Genomic DNA, 13,879 nt, shown 5'->3' with positions numbered 1-13,879 from the left:
ACAGCTATGTGTAAAAGAATAAAATTAGAACACTTCCTAACACCATACACAAAGATAAATTCACAATGGATTAAAGACCTAAATGTAAGACCAGAATCTATAAACCTCTTAGAGGAAAACATAGGCAGAACACTTGATGACATAAATCAAAGCAAGATCCTCTATGATCCACCTCCTCGAGTAATGGAAATAAAAACAAAAGTAAATAAGTGGGACCTGGTTAAACTTAAAAGCTTTGGAACAGCAAGGGAATCTATAAGCAAGGTGAAAAGACAATCCTCAGAATGGGAGAAAATAATAGCAAATGAAACAACTGACAAAGGATTAGTTTCCAAAATACAAGCAGCTCATACAACTCAATGCCAGAAAAACAAACAACCCAATCAAAAAGTGGGGAAAAGACTTAAATAGACATGTCTCCAAAGAAGACATACAGATGGCTAACACATGAAAAGATGCTCAACATTGCTCATTTTAGAGAAATACAAATCAAAACTACAATGAGATATCACCTCACACTGGTCAGAATGGCTGTTATCAAAAAGCCTACAAACAATAAATGCTGGAGAGGATGTGGAGAAAAGGGAACGCTCTTGCACTGTGTGTGGGAACGTAAATTGATACAGCCACTATGGAAGACAGTATGGAGATTCCTTAAAAAACTAGGAATAAAACCACCATATGACCCAGAAATCCCACTCCTAGGCATATACCATGAGGAAACTAAAGTTGAAAAAGACACATGTATCCCATTGTTCATTGCAGCACTATTTACAATAGCTAGAACATGAAAGCAACCTAGATGTCCATTGACAGATGAATGGATCAAGAAGTTGTGGTACATACACAGAATGGAATATTATTCAGCCATAAAAAGGAACACATTTGAGTCAGTTCTGATGAGGTGGATGAACTGGAACCTATTATACAGAGTGACGTGAGAAAGAGAAAGATAAATATCGTATTTTAATGTATGTATATAGAATATAGAAAAATGGTACTGAAAAATTTATTTACAGGACAACAATGGAGAAACAGACATAGAGAATAGGCTTATGGACATGGGGAGAGGAGAGGGTGAGAGGTATGTGAAAAGTAACATGGAAACTTATATTACCATATGTAAAATAGATAGCCAATGGGAATTTGCTGTATGGCTCAGGAAATTCAAACAGGGGCTCTGTATCAATCTAGAGGGGTGGGATGGGTGGGAGATGGGCAGGAGGTTCAAAAAGGAGGGGATACATGTGTACCTATGGCTGATTCACTTTGAGGTTTGACATAACACAACAAAATTCTGTAAAGCAGTTATTCTTCAATTAAAAAATAAATTAAAAAAAAGATTCTGTGAGTTGTTTTAATTAACATTATAAATATTTCAGCTATATTTTAAAGTAGAGATATAATAAATATCTACCACCTATTGTATAACTTTCTAGGCCCAAGACGGAGTGCTCCTGCCTATGGTATCAAGTCAGCAAACTGAAACTAAGGTGAACTTTCCTGTTTCTATAAATGCTCCACTTGGCTAGAAAAGCAGGATAGTCAGTCAGCCAATCCCCAAAATGAAGCCAGCTCTGGGCTCTATAGTTATTTTCCTTTCCCTTCTCATCTCAAACAAGGTTGACTATGTGGCCATAGCCAATTAGATATTTTCTATTTTTCACTTCCTTGTCCTTTATTTTTTTATCCTATCACAGCTTCCTGCCTTCCACCCCATTTTGCAGTTCTCTGAATAGAGACTGTTTGCTTCCTCAAGTGTTAAGAATTTTGTTTGTATTACCTAAATTGTCTCCTTAAAGCATTTTTTAACACACTCAGCTTAAGAAAAATTCATTAATCTCCCTTTCTCTCCCATGTTTGATGTTTATTACTTCTACTCATGGTTTTATAATTTTACCTATAAACTCTGTATGTGTATACAATAACTACCATCTTGCATATGTCTATTCTTTATAAAATAGTAGTATACTATGGGCTTCCCTGGTGGCTCAGTTGGTAAAAAATCCACCTGCAATGCAGGAGACCCAGGTTCAGTCCCTGGGTTGGGAAGATCTCCCGGAGAAGGAAATGGCAAGCTACTCCAGTATTCTTGCCTGGAGAATCCCATGGACAGAGGAGCCTGGCGTGCTACAGTCCATGCAGTCGCAAGGAGTCGGACACAACTGAGCAACTAAACAGCCACCGCAGTATACTATATTTATGCTCTGTATGTATATATATGCAAAGTTATACTTTTGAGTTATCTACATTATTTGACTGTAACTCAATTTTAGTGAATGTGAAGGTAGGCCTGCATCTGTAAACTCTCAGAGGAAAATTCTGCTACCCCAACTAACTCCCAGCTCAGGCTGAAACTGGTTAAGTTGCTTATTTGACAGTCTCTACCAGTGAGTAGATATTTTTCAAGTTCAACCCTGACTTTTTCACTGGTGTTGCAAATCTTCAATAGTTTTTCATTTTATTTTCTATTTCATTTTCAACTCCCTGATTCATGTATCCACAGTGTCATTTTCTGTCCCCACAGAGCCATTAAATTCCAGCTCCTGAGAACTGAGAGATGGAATCAACCCCAACCCCATCCCCACCTCCCAAGGCAGCTTCCACATTAGTTTTTGATCTGGGGCTTTGTTTCCTCATCATTTATCTCCTTTGGAATTTTTCAAATTACCGTTTGGGCATTTAAATGAACAGTTTTTATGTTCTATTATATGTATTAAAAATATTCTGTGTGTTAGTAGCTCAGTCATGTCCGACTCTTTGTGACTCTTTGTGCCATGGACTGTAGCCCTCCAGGCTCTTCTGTCCATGGAATTCTCCAGGTAAGAACACTGGAGTGGGTTGCCATTTCCTTCTCCAAAAAATTTTCTAGATTTATAATAATTGAAAGCTGTTTAGGTTATCTAATCCCCCCATCCAGAAAATGAAGCCCTTTAGCTTTCTTCAATATAAGTCAATACTGGATATTATGTTTAACATTCAATGATGGAGAAGATAATTTTAGGATTATGAAACCAAATTTTTCATATATAATTCAGTGAGAAATCTTTATATTGTCATATCCAAACAATTTAACTCTTTCTTCGCTCCTTCTTAACTCTTTTCAGAGGTCAAAGATGAAGAATTTGATTTCTTTCAAAGTTCTATTGTTTAATTCATGCAATTTGAACTTATATGAATATAATCATGATTAACTCATTTATTCATCCCATCTTACATTTTCTTGATTTTTATTGAAATACTATGTGTCATGATCTACTAAAATTCAATAATTTGTAATTTTGCCAAGTTTTTCCATTATTCTCCTGTAACTAGCCTATTCCCACAATAAAACAAGCTAGAGGGCATTTTGCATCCCAATGTGAAACATTTTTCTGCCTCTGTAACTTTGTTTATGCTTTAAATTATCCATATACTCTTATTCCCCACTCCTCAAGTCTAACTCTTTGACTCTACCCATCCTCTTTTTATGTCTATAGTCTTCATGAAATAGTCTTTATTGCCCCAAATATGATTTCCAGTCTCTTTCTGCGTAACTCTTATGGTTTTATAAAGTAATTTTTAATTGGAGGATAACTCTTGTGGGTTTTACCATATTCTACCTTGGTATACTGCTTCATTGGGGTTTTGTTTTAGCTTAGAAAGTGTCTCTTTTTTATTCTTATAGTCTATAAAACACTTCGAGAAACTGTAGAAAGCCAATAAGTACTCAATGAAATTCAAGATAAATAAATCTCCTTTGCAATTCAAATTGAATGTTTTAAATAATTATAAGTAGTGTCATTATTTAAAACATAAACTCTGAAAGGGAAGATTTAAAAGCGTTACAAGCTACATAAAAGGTGTGACAACACATGGAATAAACCTCTCTGGATTCCTACAGAAAGGAAGGGTTAGACTAGATGATTTCTAAGGTTTCTCCTACTTCTAAAATGCTCATATTCTTCTCCAACTTCAGGTGTGTTTTCATGAACATTGTGGTCAAGGGGCATAGTGTTCATACTGGCAATGAGACAGTCACCTGATGAAAGCCAGTAATGCACTTTCCCCAAGAAACAGTGGTGCTCGAGGACTGTAGCTAGTGCGGGGAGGGGAGGGGCGGTGGTTACACCTGGATGCTTACTCCCTTCACGCATTGCTGAAAGCCATGCTGCTGCTGCTGCTGCTGCTAAGTCGCTTCAGTCGTGTCCGACTCTGTGCGACCCCATGGACGGCAGCCCACCAGGCTCCCCCGTCCCTGGGATTCTCCAGGCAAGAACACTGGAGTGGGTTGCCATTTCCTTCTCCAGTGAATGAAAGTGAAAAATGAAAGTGAAGTCGCTCAATTGTGTCCAACTCTTAGCGACTCCATGGGCTGCAGCCTACCAGGCTCCTCCGTCCATGGGATTTTCCAGGCAAGAGTACTGGAGTGGGGTGCCATTGCCTTCTCCAAAAAAAGTCATGCAGGAGAAACCAAATAAAAGACAGACAGCACCAGAAAGAGGAACAGAAGCTCCTTTCTCTTACAATGTCTCTCCACTGCCCTCTATTGTCATAGCTGAATGGCTGCGCCTGTTGAAGAGAAATGATTACAGGATCCAGTTTCTTTACTGCAGAGCAGGCAATACAGGATGAATTTGAAGCAAACCGATGACTGGCACAGTAAGGAATATCAATTTCAATGCATACATATTATCCTCAATTTAGGAGCATATTTCCTATCATTTAAAAGATGGAATGATCATGTTATGAGGAGGTAAATTTGGATTTCAAAACTGCATAATTCCCTCAAACACCAAACTACTAGTAAACTAACTACAATTCCAGTATATTAAGTTATAGTGAAGCAGCTCAGTGCATTACATGGTTTTACCTTATTCTATAAATTTGCAATGAAGAATATAATTCACCTTTCCATATCTGTTCCAGTTTGATATCAAAGTCTATTTGTAATAAATACCATGAGCTATTCATTAGGAAAAAGACAGACTTGTGCCTTAAAATGAAACAGCATCTAATGGTTGGTATATTCAATTACAATAAAATTTGGGGACTTCCCTGGAAGTCCAGTAGTTAAGACTTCCTTCCCATACAGGAGGTACAAGTTTGATCCCTGGTCAGGGAGCTAAGACCCCACATGCCTCACACCTAAAAAATCAAAGCATAAAACAGAAACAATGTTGTAACAAATTCAAAAAAGACTTTAAAAATGGTCTACATCAAAAAAAAATAAAAATCTTCAAAAACTATAACAAAACTTTTGACTCTAAACCCTAGGGATTTACTTGAATAAACAGACACAGTATGAATTATATCATGTTCCTCTATGACATTGTAAATCAACTGTACTTCAATTTTTTAAAAAATCACATTCTTCACTTAACAGAATGATCTGTATTCCATTATGATATCTGTGGACTTTGTCATCTACTTATTTTAAAATATTTTTTATTATATTTAATAAATATAAAAATCCCTGTACAATGTAGGTGGTATGCCATAGTGGTTAAAAGCAGGAGCTTTACAAATAGAATGAGTAGGTTTGAACCCTGGCTCTCACACTGTTGAGACTCTGGGCAACTTGTTTTTTTTTTTGGGGGGGGGGCAACTTGTTTAATCCCTCTCTTTTTCTGTTTTGTCATTTGTAAAATGGGGACAGAGTACCTGCCTCACAGGGCTCTTATGTGTGTGTATTAAATGAGCTAATACAAGTAAAGTGCTTAGGACCTTGCCAAGAGTGTAAGTGACAAAAATTTGCTACTGTTGTTTTTTTCTACTACCAATCCTTGAGGACAAACTTGTCAAGCACCAAAGATTGATTATAGTAACTGATTATGTTAGGAAGAAAACAACTATTTTCTCTAAAACTCTTATTACCACATCAAAGAATAGAGGTATGAATCTAAAATGAACTCTCTCTCCCCTTAAATTCCAGAACCATTTCTTCAGAATAGGAACAAATATATTGTTTTACTTGTCCTAATACATTGTCAGATAGTCATGACTGATTTATCCCCACCACTCAAGCTTTTAATAATCAATATAAAACATATTTTTATGTTTAAGTTTATGTTTATGTTTCCTCACCCCAAATCACCCAACAGATCCTCAGAAAAATCTGTTAAACTCTAAGAATAAAACTCCTCAAACTTCTGATTTTAAAGCTTGCTAAATTTCCTGTTTCAAGTCATGGATATCAGTGCTAAAGAAGTTACTGATATAAAGTTACTTTAAAGCATAATCGGGTCCTGAGAATATGCTATTGAGCAGCAAAATGATAGAACACATTTTTTTTCTGCCAGCTTTAATATATTTATGTATGTAGAAGTTCAATTCATAATCATTTAATAAAGCAAACACTTGTAGTCTTAAATATTAAAAAGGAAACAGACTATTAAAAGTTAAAACCCTATTTGTATTTAGCTATGTTAAAAAAAATAATCCCAGGAATATTGCAATGAGTCTAGGTTTAGGAGCAGGCATTGTGCAAGTTAACGTAAGTAATGAACCTTTCATGTGAAATGATGTAGTGTCACAACTCATTTGCATCCCACTTAAAGTGTAATTAAGTTTCTCTGACAGCATGGCTTATGGCTGAAAGAACAGACCTGGCTGCTAAATTAATCCAGAGTCCCTCAGTTAATAACACTCAGCAAAGAAAACTTTATACACTCTTTCATTTAAAGTTCCCAAACTCCCATTCGCAGAAGCAAGGCAGCCTACACAGAAATCTTTGTATAAAATTGATGGACACTCACTAGACAGATTTAACCATCAAAACACCTGAAAACTGGACTTTGATGAATCGGGACATGAGAATATGCTATTTTCCCTCCAGCTAAGGCTGGAGGTCTGGAGGGGTGGATTCACACTTAAATTTCACTGCACCATATATTTAAACTATAGTACATTTTCAAACTTAAGTATGAAGTGCTTGGAATTTTGAATTTATAATCTGAACTGGTTTACCATAATTAAGAGCTCAGAAATAATGGAGTTTATTTTTTCATTCATTCTTTCAGGATGTGAATTACTCCATTTAAGTTTTCCAAGTGAAGTTGTTATTCATTAAATTTCCTCGAGTATTTTTGCTTGTTATTGTCCTCATTTTTGTTAAGAATTGTCCTCAGTATTGTTAAGAATATTCACTTCTGTAATCCCCAGAACTGATTATGAAGTTGCCACAAGATTAGAACTACACTGTGTTATTTAGAACAAGTTTTAACTAAACAACGACTTAATTGATAAATAACCCCAAACTGTTTTAGAGAGGCAAACGAGAGAACTGGCAAATTTCTTAGGATCAGATTCCGCTTCTCTCCAGGGCAACAAAGAATCTGCCCACCAGTAACATGAGCAACTGTGTGGTGCTATTATCCTGTTCTACTTTTCCATGACATCCAAATTCAAAGACTGATACAAAAAAGAAATAGTTTATCTTTAAGCTTAAGGTCTCAGAATCAACTATTGTTGCCGCCATAAATAAACTGATTCCTCAGAGACTCAGTGAAAGTGCTGGAGGCTGGAGAAAGATTAGATATACTTTTAACATACAAAACATTTCTGAATCCAACAAGTGCCCAATAATTTAATAATGTAATGACTAGTGGACTCACTCTAGTCCACTAAACCAATATTTCTCAGAGTATTTTAGGCTAGGTTAGCATTTATTCTGACAGATGACCTGCAATGCCATCCCTACAAGAAAATTGCCATATTTAGAAAATAAATAATATATTAAAGGGTAACACTGAGAAGTATTTTCAAAGCACTATTTTTCTTAAGGGCAAAATTTGCAGCAGTTCATTTTTCTACTTCAGGTCTCAGCACTATGCAATGTATGACTGGCATTTTAACAGAAACATATCATAATGTTTCTTGATTTTCAAAAGCTCTATTTCAGGGAACAGAAAACTTGCCAGGAAGGATGAGTTGATGGGAAAGAAATACCCAAACAATTATTTTCTCTTATCATTTATTTTTTAAAAAATCATTATTAGTAAAAGATAAAGTGTAAAAGCCATGTTCAATTAAATGATTTATTTCTGGCATGTTGTTGGAACGTTTACAGTGGTAGCAGACAATGATTTTACTTCAGCCGTCCAGCTGAGGCCAAAAGGTGGTGGTACATGGAGTGTTAAGTGCCTTTCTTCATGAGTTATAACCTGTGTTGTCAGAAGGTAAAGGATCACAGCAAAGCTCTTTCCACAGCTCCAAGTCTGGCTGCTCCCCAGTCATCTCTCATAATCCACTTCAGGTTGAAAGTTTTAAAATACTCAAGGCGATGGCTTCAGGCCACATAGAAAAAAAAAGTCAAATTTTAAGTATTAAAGACACCACTATGTTTTTATTATTCATTAAATAAAATTTAAAGAAAAATGCACACAAGACGACCAGTCCAAGTTCGATGCATGAAACAGGGCACTCAAAACCGGTGCACTGGGAAAACCCTGAGGGATGGGAGGGGAAGGGAGGTAGGAGGGGGTTCAGGATGGGGGACACATGTACACCCATGGCTGATTCATGTCAGTGTATGGCAAAAACCACTAAAATATTGTAATTAGCCTCCAATTAAAATAAATAAATTAATTAAAAAATTGTTCATTAATATATTGGTTATATTATTTTTAAATAATATAATAATGAATTAGATCTTTTTTTATATTTTTCTCATGTATACATGTACAGAACTTGCTACAGTATTCATTGAGGAGTAAGAAATCACTATTTCTATGCTAATTAATGATTATATACATACATTTTTCAATTCAAATCTCACTTAAAAAATTTTATATGATCAGTTTGTTGAATTCACATTTTAAGATAGGTGGTCTGAATCTGAGGTTGACCATGCAACAACAAAGGTATCCTCTCATGTTTTATTGGCAGTTTCTGTGAATCCCTGATTACTACAAAACACGTTCACTCAACTCACAGACATACTGTATACTAATTAAGCACTGGATTGGCCAAAAACTTTGTTCAGGTTTTTCATACTGTATGGAAAACCGGAATGAACTTTTTGGCCAATCCAATAGTTTCATTCATACAACACTCCTGTAGAATGAGCTTTACCTATGTATTATCAAAGTATGCAAGCTTTTACTACCAGTGGCAATGCTACTGTTATCATTCATAAAAGCAAACAGAAATCATACAGTCCTAGAGAGTGCCTAGTACAGCCTGAAGGAAGTTGATTCAAGCTGACTGCTATGTAGATTCATTTCCAATTAGGTGGGAATTGAAGCAAATAATGGAGTTGTTAAAGAGTATAAAAAGCAGGTCAAGCAAAAATGTTAAAAATAATTCAATTGTGTTATACATAAAGAATACAAATATATATATATATATTGTTACACATACTCAAATATTTATAATTTTACATGTATGTGTAGTTTTTAAATTTTAGGCACTGTGAAAAAATGGTGAATGTTTAAAGTATCTTTCCCCTAAAATGTGTAGCATCTGAAATGAGCAGGTATCAAACCAAAAATTTCAAATATCTATAAAATATAATACACAGGGAATATTTGCAAAAAGTAAACCATATTTGGAATTGGGTTGGAGTTATGAAGGGTTGGGCTTCCCTTGTGGAGGGTTGAGAAAATAATATAATCATATTATATAAAATATGTTTATAAATATATAATAAAACATAAAATAATATAAAACATAAAGGTTACTAGTTAGATTTAATTCTATATTTAGAAAGCCTAAATAATTTATAATTGTTCCTTGGCATTTTTAGTTCCAATTAGCTCTCATAGTATAAACCAGAAAATGTTTTTAAATAAATTTGGAAAAAATCTCAGTATATGTGAATAGAGCTACTTATTTTAATCACCAGAAATGCAATGAAAATCCTTCTGGCATATTAAAAAAAAAATTTAAGGAGTTGTAGTTAAAGCTCATATCTCCTTCTCACAATTCAGTAAAGATAAAATCTGAAAGTAAATATATAATCAAATTATTTGCATACTCACAAGTTAGGCCTTGTCTGTCCTCAATTTCTTCATGTGGTATTGAATCTACTAATCTGTGATCCATGAAGTGCATATGAATTCATTTTATCCATACCAGGTGGAAAATATTCCCAAGGAAGAAATAAAATCCCATTCCACTGCTTCCAGGTAGTGCTGATTTTAAATTGTAAACTCAGCTCTTTCTTTCATAGTTTGGAGTTAATAATCAAAAAAGCAATAATTTTCAACTGGCAGATTTAATGTATTAAACAAATAGAACCTAAATTTAAATTAGACAAAAATGATATGCCTTTTATAAGGCAAGCTTGTAATTCATGGTTCCTAAGTTGAAAACCCATTAGTACTGCCATTGAGTATTCACCCCATTCATAGTTTTGTTATTTAGAAAAAGTTGAAAATACTTATTGTCTGTTATTGGCTTCCCTGGTGGCTCAGATGATAAAGAATCTGCCTGAGTATAGGAGACCTGGGTTTGATCCCTGGGTTGGGAAGATCTTCTGGTGAAGGGAAGGGCAACCCACTCCAGTATTCATGCCTGGAAAATTCCATGGACAGAGGAGCCTGGTGGGCTATAGTCCATGGGGTCGCGAAGAGTCTGGGGACCACTGAGCAGCTAACATTCATTTTCACTAATATATAAAATGTCAGTTCACAAGAAACAGCTAATTTTTATAAGGGCATAATGATACTGAAGACCTAGGTAGTGGTACTTCATGCTTGGAGTTCTAAGGAAAAGTAAGGGACACTTTGTTAGCCCTATCTTTATTTTAGTCGTTAGTATCTATGCAGATCCCTGGCAGGCAAACCTAGACAATGGAGATCTGTAGCAGCCACCATTCCCAAATGAACCTGACATTCAGGTCAGGAGATAACCTCTAATGGATTTTATATGCCCCTACCTGTTTGAGTTAGTCATTTCATTCTTTGTCACCATTTCAGAAACTGATTATATTTATTATATTGGCTATATTCACACATTCATCAACAACTATTTTATCAGTTTCACAATTTTTAGTAATTTTCTACTGACATCAATTTTTACCTTTTTAAATGGTTCATCTCATTAATGTGTATTAATATAATCTTTTAACAAGGATAAGGCAAAACAGAGATAGGCTTTGGAAACAATCCATGTCCCAAATAGAGAATATTGGATTCCTTTTTAACACAGATTATCTCTCCACAGACTTCCTTCCTTTGTTCCCAGACAGTTCCTGTCAACCTTAATGAAGAATCTAATATTAACTTAAGTCAGCCAGAATCACTGACAATCCTATTTTTAAAATTACCCATTTGGAAAACAGTGATAGTCAAGAGCCAAATTACCTTCTCTGCTTTCCAACTCCATTCCCTCAGAGATCAAGACAATTCAATTAAAAAAAAAAAAAAACTCTTCCGGGAACTGCTGTAACAATGCTGTCCACAGGACAACTGACAATTTCTATGAAGAGATCCATAAACCAAAATCTATGGTGTCTGATAAACACAATCTGCTGGTCATAGTGATCTCCCTTGACAGTCTATTTTGCATCTAGAGAAGAAAGTATGTGAGGAATTTTACCCCTCTGGAATTGGCTCTATTGTAACTCCATAGAGCTGCCAATAGTTGTCTCCCTTTCAGAATTTTTTTTAAGGAGAACTTTTAAGATAAAGGGTCCACTGTGAAATTATTGGAACTCAACATACTATTCTTCTGCTAGGACAATCTCAGGTAAGTTGTCCGACCTCCTTTCAAAACAGAAATTTCTGAAAGTTCTCCATTACGACTGTAATTTCTTGATTCATTTGAAGATGAGAAGTGTACCATAGGAATCAAGCATTAACTGCTTGGGATGTCATTTTTCCAAAAGCCATTTAAAAAAATATATTTGTTATAAAGATCTGAGCCCACTGAACACCAACAAATGTTAGGATCTAAATTGTTGTTGAGCTATTCAGTTTTGTTGGACTCTGCAACTCCAGGGACTGAAGATTACCAAGTTCCTCTGTCCGTAGGATTTCCCAGGCAAGAAGGCTGGAGTGGGTGGCCATTTCCTTCTCTAGGAGATCTTCCTGACCCAGGTATCAAACCCACGTCTCTTGTGCTGCAGGTGGATTCTTGTACCACTGAGCCACTGGGGAAGCCCCTGGGATCTAAATAGAATACCATTTTTGTTCTCATTCCACCCGCTTCTGTATCAAGAAGCTTAAATTAATTCCTGACTTTATCAAGCTACTGATTGTCATACAATGAGTATTTAATAAGTGCCTACCAGGCAACAGACTCTTTTCAAGGAACTGAGCATATGGTGTCAACAAAACAAAGTCCTTGACCTCATCAGTTTAGTTCAGTTCATTCACTTAGTCGTGTCTGACTCTCTGCGACCCCGTGAATCACAGCACGGCAGGCCTCCCTGTCCATCACCAACTCCCAGAGTCCACCCAAACCCATGTCCATTGAGTCAGTGATGCCATCCAACCATCTCATCCACTGTCGTCCCCCTCTCCTCCTGCCTTCAATCCTTCCCAGCATCAGGGTCTTTTCCAATAAGTCAGCTCTTCGTATCAGGTGGCCAAAGTATTGGAGTTTCAGCTTCAATATCAGTCCTTCCAATGAACACCCAGGACTGATCTCCTTTAGGATGGACTGGCTGGATCTCCTTGCAGTCCAAGGGACTCTTCAAGAGTCTTCTCCAACACCATAGCTCAAAAGCATCAATTCTGCAGCACTCAGCTTTCTTCACAGTCCAACTCTCACATCCATACATGACCACTGGAAAAACCATAGTTTTGACCAGATAGGCCTTTGTTGGCAAAGTAATGTCTCTGCTTTTTCATATGCTCTCTAGGTTGGTCATAACTTTCCTTCCAAGGAGTAAGCATCTTTTAATTTCATGGCTGCAGTCACCATATGCACTGATTTTGGAGCCCCCCAAAAATAAAGTCTGACACTGTTTCTACTGTTTCCCCATCTATTTGCCATGAAGTGATGGGACTGGATGCCATGATCTTAGTTTTCTGAATGCTGAGCTTTAAGCCAACTTTTTCACTCTCCTCTTTCACATTCATCAAGAGGCTCTTTAGTTCCTCTTCACTTTCTGCCATAAGGGTGGTGTCATCTGCATATCTGAGATTATTGGTATTTCTCCCGGCAATCTTGATTCCAGCTTGTGCCTCCTCCAGCCCAGCGTTTCTCATGAGGTACTCTGCATATAAGTTAAATAAGCAGGGTGACAATATACAGCCTTGATGTACTCCTTTTCCTTTTTGGAACCAGTCTGTTGTTCCATGTCCAGTTCTAACTGTTGCTTCCTGACCTGCATACAGGTTTCCCAAGAGGCAGGTCAGGTGGTCTGGTATTCCCATCTCTTTCAAAATTTTCCACAGTTTATTGTGATCCACACAGTCAAAGGCTTTGGCATAGTCAATAAAGCAGAAATAAATGCTTCTGTGGAACTCTCTTTTCGATGATCCAGCAGATGCTGGCAATTTGATCTCTGGTTCCTCTGCCTTTTCTAAAACCAGCTTGAACATCTGGAAGTTCATGGTTCATGTATTGCTGAAGCCTGGCTTGGAGAATCTTGCCCTCATAGAGCTGACATTTTAGCTACATTCATTGAAGAGACTCTTTACCATTTACTAAAAGAAGAACAGGATGCCATTTTTTATTTTCTGAAAGTATTACAGAAAAGCAAATTAATGTTTAGAACTCAGACTACATCAGTAAACCATTTTTCAGCTGAATAAGCTTTTTATCTATAATCTGTTATTCCCTTCTGTATGAGAAAAATACAATTCTAAGAGGTCAAAGAGGAAGTCTACCCTGTACACCAGCATGTTCCCATTGTCTAGCATACTTAACACTTAACAATACTTAACATTTGTAGAATGACTAATGAGCATTAGGCCAAATAGTAAATGAATAAACGAATATACTG

General features: G+C 36.2%; 1 protein-coding gene across 1 annotated transcript in view; it reads right to left on the bottom strand.

Moving 5' to 3' along the window:
* Positions 1–8,010: 8,010 nt before the first annotated feature.
* Positions 8,011–13,879, bottom strand: part of C5H4orf33 (chromosome 5 C4orf33 homolog) — an 86,171-nt gene continuing 80,302 nt past the window's right edge. The window contains exons 9-10 of the transcript XR_006341119.1: positions 9,963–10,015; positions 8,011–8,267 (exon numbers count right to left, since the gene is read on the bottom strand). The gene's annotated coding sequence lies outside the window, so the exon portion shown is untranslated. The remainder of the gene's footprint in view (positions 8,268–9,962; positions 10,016–13,879) is intronic.

Source organism: Cervus elaphus, chromosome 5 (assembly GCF_910594005.1).
Source record: "Cervus elaphus chromosome 5, mCerEla1.1, whole genome shotgun sequence".
NCBI lineage: Eukaryota > Metazoa > Chordata > Mammalia > Artiodactyla > Cervidae > Cervus > Cervus elaphus.
Note: the sequence above shows the minus strand (reverse complement) of the source record. Positions and strands in the feature narration are given on the sequence as shown.